Genomic DNA, 9,244 nt, shown 5'->3' on the forward strand with positions numbered 1-9,244 from the left:
GGGGGGTGGGGGGGGTGGGGCTCCTGCTTTCTTGCCGCTAATTTGAGGTGCAGGCTCGAGAATGCATGCCGGCCGGCTGGCTGGGCTGGCAGGGCCGGCTGGGCTTTAATACAAATCATGTTTCAATCGTTACTTGAAGACCTGAAAGCTCTCGGGAGGGTCTCGGCGTAATGAGGCCTGCTGGGATTTCAGTCACTTTTTTTTTTACATCTGCTGGAAAAATGCAGGAAAACAGAGAGAAAGGGAACGGCCGCGACAGACAAACAGCCCGCACCCCCCACCCCTATGATCTGTCTGGAGACAAATTTGACATTAAGAGCACTATTTTCTTACCAGAATTCATGTTGAAAAGAGTTATTTTTGAATGAATGAAAAACAAACTCAAAACAATGAGAACACAAATTATGTGCCAAAAATAAAAATACAAAAACGGTGTCCCGCAAGGATAGGTTCTTGACCCTTGTTACGGTCTTTTGATTATTTATCTTTAACTTAAGTTCTATTATCAAGTGTCGTCTTTGTCCTCCTCGCTCGCTAGCAAGCTAGCTCTTGGCCCAGATTAAAGATATTTCTGATTCAAGGTGTCGACCGTGTTTCAGCACAGTGTCAACATTTGATCTGTGGATGCTTTTATTTGGATGGGCAAGCAATACAAAAAAAGTCAAGCGCAAATCTGAATATCAAGCCGGCGCGTTTGCCCGGGCAGCCTTTGAAGGCTCCTGGCGGCATTGCGCGAGGGAGCCCGGGAATTCGACTGAGGAGGATTAAAGTTGAAATCTACCTCGGCGCGTCTCCCGCCGAGCCCAAACATCACAAGCGGCGTCGGGCTTCTCGCTTGGATGCTGTTTTGTTTGTTTGTCAACTACAGGACACCGTATCAATATACTCCACGCTCTCCACTTTCCTGCACTTTGCCCTCAGTGTCCTCTTGGATAATATTTATTTCTTTACCAGTAGTCAAATGCTAATGCTACCTTTAACTCGTATGAGTGATAGTTGTTGTAACGTTTGAGGCGTAAAAATAAAAAAAATACTGCTAATGAGCTAATTTATTAAAATATGATACCCCAGTCTCCACTTTGTTGCACTTAGCCCTCAGTCTCGACATGTACAAAATGTGTCTGACCGACAGCCAAAAAGTAGATTTGAAATAAAAACAAACACTCCACATTCCCCACTTAGCTGCTCTTTGCCCAGAGTATTTTACTCTACATTGTCACATTAGCTTATCCTCGTGCTGCCGGATGATGTGATGCTCCACAGTCTCCACTTTGCTACACTAACATGCAGCATAAAAATACAAAAGCCTTCAATCTGAAAGCTGCGGCATTTCACGTTACACTTTCCTGCTTCAAAAAAGGCCACCAGAGCTTCCTTGGCGGAGGTAACAGACGCCAAGTGAGCAAGTCAGCGAAGGGATCACAGGCTTTGGAGACTCTCCACTGACACCGATGAGTGACAGCTAACCTCCCTCAGAGCTCTTTATTGATCATGCCGGTGTGTGCGCGTGTCACAGGGGGGTTCAGAGGTTATTAAAACAATTTCCAGTGACCCTTGCGTGAACCCATCGGGTCTGAGTGCCGCCGTGTGAATTTTATATCAGTGCGCTTCCTCAAATAAGAGCCCTCCAACCCCTCCGCTCTAATCTCTGCCGCGTCCGCTTCACGCCTCCCTCAAATAGACGCCTCCCTTTTACCATCGGGAATTGTGAGTATTATCCAAAAATTGCTAATTGGGCCTAATTTGGATATTTTCACTTCGGGTGTAGTCACTTTTGTTGGCAGCCTTCTTTGGGACGATCCCATGATGAAATATTGACAAACATATGTGGGGTGTGTAAGGTACTGTGGACAGTGGTGGAAAAGTGGCATAGTACAAATCCTTTGTTACTTATCTGTACTTGAATATTTTGCTCGCGACTTTGTACTTTGACTTTGGCCACCTCTGAGTGTATTTGGTGAGCAAGTGCAGGTGTGTCGGCAGTCTGCCAGTCACAAACAGTGCGCAGATGCTGACACTGTTTGGCCAACTGAAGTACTGCATGCCAACTCCCGCTAGAATGATAAACACAATTAAAACGAGCAAAACATGTCCATACGGTACGCTTAATACCGTGATTCTTTTACTTCCTCTAATTATTATTAATAGAGGTAGAAGTGGTCGCAGTAGTAGTATTTTTACTGCTGTTTGGAAATACAATTTTAAATAAATATTCCAATGATTTCGAAAAAAAATGGAAATACATTAAGAATACAATTACAAATCAAAGTGTGGTTTAAAACGACAAGGATATTCTTGCACATCTAAATTAACTTCAATTCTTTTCTTTGCCTGCTGCCAGGGTGTGCGACCTGTATTTCTCCTTTGTACCAGCAGAGGGAACCATAACACAAACAGGAACTCTGGTAAGTGCCGAACAGTCGACCTCCAACCTTAAAAAAAAAAAAAAGACTGCCAATCTTTGTAACCAGCTCCGCATGACAGGCTCCCGCGACTAATGCGGTTGATGAAATATTGAGTTTTGGGCTCACATGTGCGCCGTGGCTCCTTGTCCCTTTGTATCCTCGGAGCCGTCATCCTGACCCCGATTTGTTGAGGGCCCCCATCCACCCGCTGGCTCATTTCCACTCTGGCCCAGTGCGGGATAAAAAAAAAAAAAATGGAATAAAAAAAGTTGGCGACATTTATTATTATTTTTATGCATTTTCAAAAAATACATCAAATCTTTTTTTTTGATGAACATAATCTTCCAAAAAGGGGAAAAAATGTGGATGTGAAATAAAAAAAATCCACAAAATCGAACAAATATTACCAATAATAATAATCACCTTTGTATAATATAAGCTATGAATAATATTCTTGCAGATCATTTTGATTGACACATTAGGAGAACATTTTTTTAATGTTGGAATGTTTATTGAAGAGACATTTTACTTTTAATAGTGCTCGCTATTATTTCCACATTTCCACTTTTGCAGAACTTTATTTTTATGTGGAGTTTTATTTCTAGCTGCAAAAATATGTAGAATAGTAATAATTCTGGTAAATCTTTTGAATTGTCTCTTTTTATCTTTCATACCCAAACGTGTTCAAAATAATAAAATACATTTGTAGCATTTATATATATTTTTGGGGGGAGGATGGATGAGGTATCACCCTGTTCTTCTGACTGACTAATAATAATAATAATAATGATAATAATCATAATAATGTGATTGGAATGAATTTTTGCGCAGTTGAGGTATGGCAAAAAAGGTTCCTCACAGCCTGAAAGGTGAATAGCTTGGGTATTTTCTCGTGCCCGGCCGGTAATGTAGGTCAAGCTTGTGAGTTGGGAAGCTGGCGAGAGAGCGACTCAGTGATTTCCATTGTGCATCCTGTGTGAGAGGATGCAGTGAGAGGAAGCGATTGAATAATTCAGCATATTTCCTGAGCCATAATGGCTCGCTGCCGCGAGGTTAAGTGCTGCGTCTTGGTGCATCCGTCCGTCCGGCCGGCCGGCTTTCGGGGTTTGGCTGCAAATGACGCGAGAGTGGCTCGCATTATCAATGTGATCTCATGCTTGGTCGCCAACGACGAAGTCCAACAAATGGCTCCAGCGAAGCCTTGTGATAAGTGACAATCACCCAAAAATTGAGATTGTTCTAACTCACGTGGCAAACCGATATTGTGTCAACTGTTGCCCACTCGGCAACCATTGCAGCCTGGTCATCCTGGAAGGGGGATTCTCCCATCTGCGGCCCCTTCTCAAGGTCTCTCATTTTTCCCCAGATGGGGTTTTGGGAGTTTTCGTGAATACTTGTCAACTGTGGGCATGTGAAGCCCTTTGAGACGGTTTGTGATGAACGGTTATAGAAATGAATGTGACCTTTTTTGGCGGTGGTGCAGGATGCAGGGATGTGCCACCACCCCCTACCAGGGATAGTGGGTGGCGCTATAGCCTTGTCAGAAATCTGTGTAGCCTCAGTTAAGCCCCTAAAGCATTTTATTTGATGCTGGAGCCTTCCCTGGCGGGGAGTGAAATGTTTATTATTGGTGGCATCCCCAGATTGGTTCCGATTGTTGTTTGATCCGATCGCCCACTGATTCATATTTGGTCCGAAATGAGCCCCAATGGGAAGCAGGTGGTGACATGAACTTGCCAAACTTTTCTGCCTTTGGCTTCTGTTGTGAGTGGAGCAATGGTCAAAGTTTGCCCAGAAAATGGTGTACAAATCGTCTTTTTTTTTCGACAAGTCTGTTGGTTTCCACACCATCTTCGCATCTGGTTCAAGAAACACAAAGCACAAGCGTCCCGACTGAGCTCTTAAAAGAGGGTGGGAACGTGCTGCGAGCAGATGCTTTATCGCTGTCCTTGAACGTAGCAGCTGCATGCTTGAACACAAGCCAGCAACTCTGACGGACATTCCGCGCTTGATTTTTTTGTTTCATTCCGAAAGGATCGTCTTCTGAAAGAAAAAAAAAAAAAAAGCAGTAATAGTCGGGAATTCCAGAGGGGAGTTGTTGTTGTTGTCATACCAGCAGCAGGAACAGGAAGCGAGTTGAAACTTCTCGCCTGACCGCGTGACCCCTGCAGATAACATTCCCATCCCACCCCCCAGGACCCTCCCCACCCACCCCAACCCCTCCCGTCACCCACCCTCCATCCCTGCATCCTCCTCCCCTGTGAAACTTCTTTCTGCTGCTGACTTGTACATTTTTGTGTGTTATGGCAATTCATCACAGTTCATTTTCTTGCTGTGGCCACAAGCAATGACCAAAAGTCGACATTTTCATCCATTAGCCACCAACCATATGTCTCGTTGTCAAGGTTCTAATTTGGTAGCTTTCAGATCAAATCTGTTGGGTGAATTCGTCTTTGTCCAAAATGGCCCTGAAATTGCCACTTGCAAACAAAAGTCTTCCTGTGTCTGTTTTGGCGCGGCTTCTTCAGAATTTTTTTGCGAGGCTACTCATGATAGACATGGCTCCCAAATTTCACATTTGCTAAGTGAAACTGAATTTTCCAAAAGTCCACCAGTATGCGACTGACCTGGAAATGGCCACTTCCAACCGAAATAGCTGACTTCCTGTGTCTGTTTTGGCGTGGCTTCTTCATCTTTTTTTTGGAGGGGGGAGGGCTACCCGTCCGTGGTAGACATGCCTACTAAATGTCAAAACGCTAAATGAAACGGGCTTCAGGGGCTGAATGCTCTCGAAATTGCATGAGTTGGCGACTGACCTGAACATGCCCAAAAACTCAGCTTCAAACTCGGCCCCGCCACCCTTCACCCCTGTGAGCCTGTACAGGATAACTTCATCTTGTTCAGTGGGGAAAAAAAAAATGTCCCATTTTCCCGCCTCCCGGGATGCTGATGTGTCGCCCAGCCTGAACTTTGACCCCTGGTTCATTTGGACTACTCTGTGGTGACAGGTCTAAACAACAAAAAAATCGGAGTAAACATTCCGGGGTGGCTGCATGATTGATTGACAGTTGTATGGGCGTTTGACGGACAGACGGTTTTGCCTCGGGGAGGGCGACTCCCAAGGGGGACAAGAGGATGGGTGAGGTGGGGGGGGGTTCAGCCCTTGCTTTGACAGAGGGGTCAAAGGCTGGTTGTCTGTTCACTTTGGAGAGCAGCAGGAGTCCTTTTTATTGTGGGAGGTGGGGGGGGCTCCGCACACATTCTTCATTGATCACTCCGTAAACGAGACAAACGCTCACAACTTCAAGCGTTGACTCGCCGGAACGCTGTTGCTAACTAAAACAGCGGCGACTGCCCAGCCCTGCAGTTGGACTGAAGTGTGGAGTCTCACCGCGTGGCCTAAATGAGCTCCCTGATTGGACGTTCAAGTTAGCGATGATTGGCATTGGGAAAATGTAAAAGTAGGACTTTGTTCCTATTTATTTTGACGTTCATTACTTTGGCTCGTTGCAGTTTTGGCTTTTTCACAGATCATTGCAACTTTTTTAATGACTCCATCCTTGTGACTTCACTTTTTTTTTTTTAAACCCCTGCCCCCCCCCCCGAAAAAAAAAAAAAAAAAAACAATAACACACAGATGCCCGTTGATGTTCGGAAAGCTCCTTTTTATTGGGTCGTCGTCAGCAGCCACACCAAATAGCCAGAAAAAAACAACAAACGACAAGCACACACGTAATCTCGCACTGTACTCCATGGCGGCGAGTAACCTGTAAATAAATAACCAAATACACCACGTCGGCAAAGAAACACGTGCTCTTCATATATCATTATAATAAACCGAATAATAATATCTCACTTTTTGATAGACTTCTCGATATATTGTTCCGTATACTCTCCTTAAATTTCTTTACAACAAACAAACAAGATGCCAATTGTGTACCGAAAGCACGAGTAGTGGTTATACTGTGTGGAGTGTCGGAGGGGCGCGGGGCAACCTAAGGTGAATGGGCAATATGCAGCCCGAAAGCATTCGATCAGCTCACCATACAAAAAATAACACAACACAAACGGTTAATTCCACAACACAAAATTTCATAGCTCATAATAAGAAGACTATTTCATTAATTTTTTTGTTCCTAAATGTAGCCCTTAGAGGACTGAAATGGCCCCTGATTGGAAGAAGGTTGCATCCCGCCCTCCCTCCATCTGTAGCTAATGAACTAACATTAGCCTCAAACCAGAAATAAAAAAAGAAAGGTACCTTTACGCGCGCATCCAAGAATAAATTCAAGTGTCGTTTTTGTTGAAATAAAAGAATCTTGACCATGAGCAGCCACATGACAGTTTAAAATGCTCTCTGTGGCGACTTTGCATATTTTTTTCCCCCCCAGATTGTCTATTCTCGCAAGAATTTAGTAGGATTTGTTGGAAAAAAGCAAAGTGAGTAGTTAAAAAAACAAACAAAAAAAATTCATGGGGTTCATTGAAAAAGTGTGTAAAATTGTGTATTAGGGCCACATTCTTTTACGCGAATGAAGTGAAAATATCACGAAAAAAATGCGAAGTTTACGATGCATTTGGACTATTACAAGGACGAACGTAAACAATATTTATTGTCAGAAAATGACAGTTGCCAAGTCAATTTAGGACATCAGTCACGGAATTTTCTGAAATTTTTTTTGTAGTTTTTAACTCTTTCTTTTAACTTTTTAATCGCAATTATACACCTTTTATTCTTTACGACGTTTGTAATATTATGACTGAATCATGCAAACATTTTAATTTTTAATGTAAATATTACAACCTTTTTTCTTTTTTCCCCATATTACATTTTAAAATGATTTCCCAACTGTAGTGATATATTTTTAGGGATGTGGGACGCCAAATGTGACATTTTCAACCATCTATACGAAAGACATTTTCTCCACTATCCTACTAAATCCTTGTCCATCCTTTTTTGGATCGTTTTGGCGCTGTTCCCGGCCCCAAAAGTTCCTGAATTGACAACCGTTGTCATGGTAACACAATCCCCCCCAAAAAATCAATTCCGACGTCACTTGCTCATATCTGCATATAAAAATAAAGGAAGATTTTAACGCGTCGGGTGGTAGTGTTCATGCATCCCGCAAACACACACGCACGTTCACTTGAAAACATGCACACACACATGCACACACACGTCAGGAGACCCGAGCCTCACCCCAGCACCCCCCCCCCCACCCCGCCTTCTTCTCCGTGCGCCAAAACACCGCAACTCCTTCCTGCGTTCTCGTCTGGCCCATTAAGAGCAATCATGGAGATAATTGCCCGTCTGATCAACTCTCGACGGGAGGCTTTTAGTCGTCCGGCCGGTGAGTGAGGAGAGGCAAGCGCGGCCGGGCCGGAGGGATGGGAGGATCAAGTGTGGGGGGAGTCAGGCGATGCAAGGGAGTCCGGCGTTAGGGCGGAGGCCTGATCAGGGAGCTTGGCGACAGACTGAGAAACCCGACCGGACCGGCGCAAAGATGTAGCAGCAAGGCTAAAAATAAGACGACAACAAAGACAAGTCCTTCTTCGTCTTCACGCAGACACAGAGAGACACGCACGCACACCCTCGGCCCACCCTGTTGTTGGTTAACACGGCTGTTGAGAGAAAAAAAAAAAAACGTACGATACTGCGCAAAAGTCTCAAGCCGCCGGCAATGATTGTGGTTTTGTGAAAGAACAACTTCCGAGCATTTCTATGACATTTTGGAGTGTGACGGCGCCATCGGTTTTGGGTTGGAGGATCTTATTAAAAGTGTGTACAATCCCAGGCTCCACCGTATGGTCCTCCAGGAACCAGCAACTTAACGGCGACTTTTGCGCAGGATCGTGCGTCCACCTCATACAAATGAAACGATGAACTTAGATTTCATTCAGAATTTCAAGTGAGGCCACATTTCCAAAATTCAATGTCGTTGAGAGTTTCCTGCGAGCCAACCCAAATACAATTGACCTCAGTGGCCCACAACATTTGCGTAGTACCGTCCTTTTTTCAATCAAAGTGTTCCAGAGGTGCTGCAAATGTACTGTGCAAAAGTCAAAGGCTACCACCAGTGATCAGGGATCAGGACAGATTCGGTTTGAAGGCATTCTATGAGATCTTCTCATCAGGTGCCACGTGGAAACCATTGGAAACTGGTGAAGGACCTCATTAAAAATGCAAGTCTCATGCCAGCATCCGGCGTCCAGCTCTGCGATTTACCTTGGGGATGCGTCAGTGTCATAGAAACGAGCTTAATAGCATTGAGATTCCAATTAGGCAGGTCGTGGTCCCTTTTTTCAGGTGAGGTACTACGCAAAAGTCACCGCCGGTGATTTCTCGGGTTTGGTTAAAAGCCATTTCTGATGATGTTTTCTCAAGGTGTGGCACGTAGAACCCATTGATTTTGGCGGTGGATCGAGTTTAAAGTCCCAGAATCCATCGTCTGATTTTCCAGGAACCAGAAAGGTGCCTCTGATCTTACATACTATTTTCCTCGGTGGCCTGCCACTTTTGCGCAGTACCGTGTGTCCACCTAATACAACTGAGCTTAAGAATGGCATTGAGATTCTGCTCAAACCGGGTGCGGTTCCGTTTTTCCGTTGTGCCAAAGCATTCCGGATGTGCTGCGATTGTCCGCACGTTTAAATCGTTGGTTCCTTGGCCCTTACGGTTATTCACTCTTTAAGTACTTACCGATGACCACATTCACTTTTCATGTAGAAAATTTCATTGAACACGATGACGAAAAATTGTGAACAAAGACTTTTCTTGCTGATGGAGAGGATAGTTTGCCAATGTGTCAAACTGCTGCAGTATAGCGCCAGTTACTGCC

Source organism: Hippocampus comes, unplaced genomic scaffold, assembly GCF_001891065.2.
Source record: "Hippocampus comes isolate QL1 unplaced genomic scaffold, H_comes_QL1_v1.1 scaffold33, whole genome shotgun sequence".
NCBI classification, from domain to species: Eukaryota; Metazoa; Chordata; class Actinopteri; order Syngnathiformes; family Syngnathidae; genus Hippocampus; species Hippocampus comes.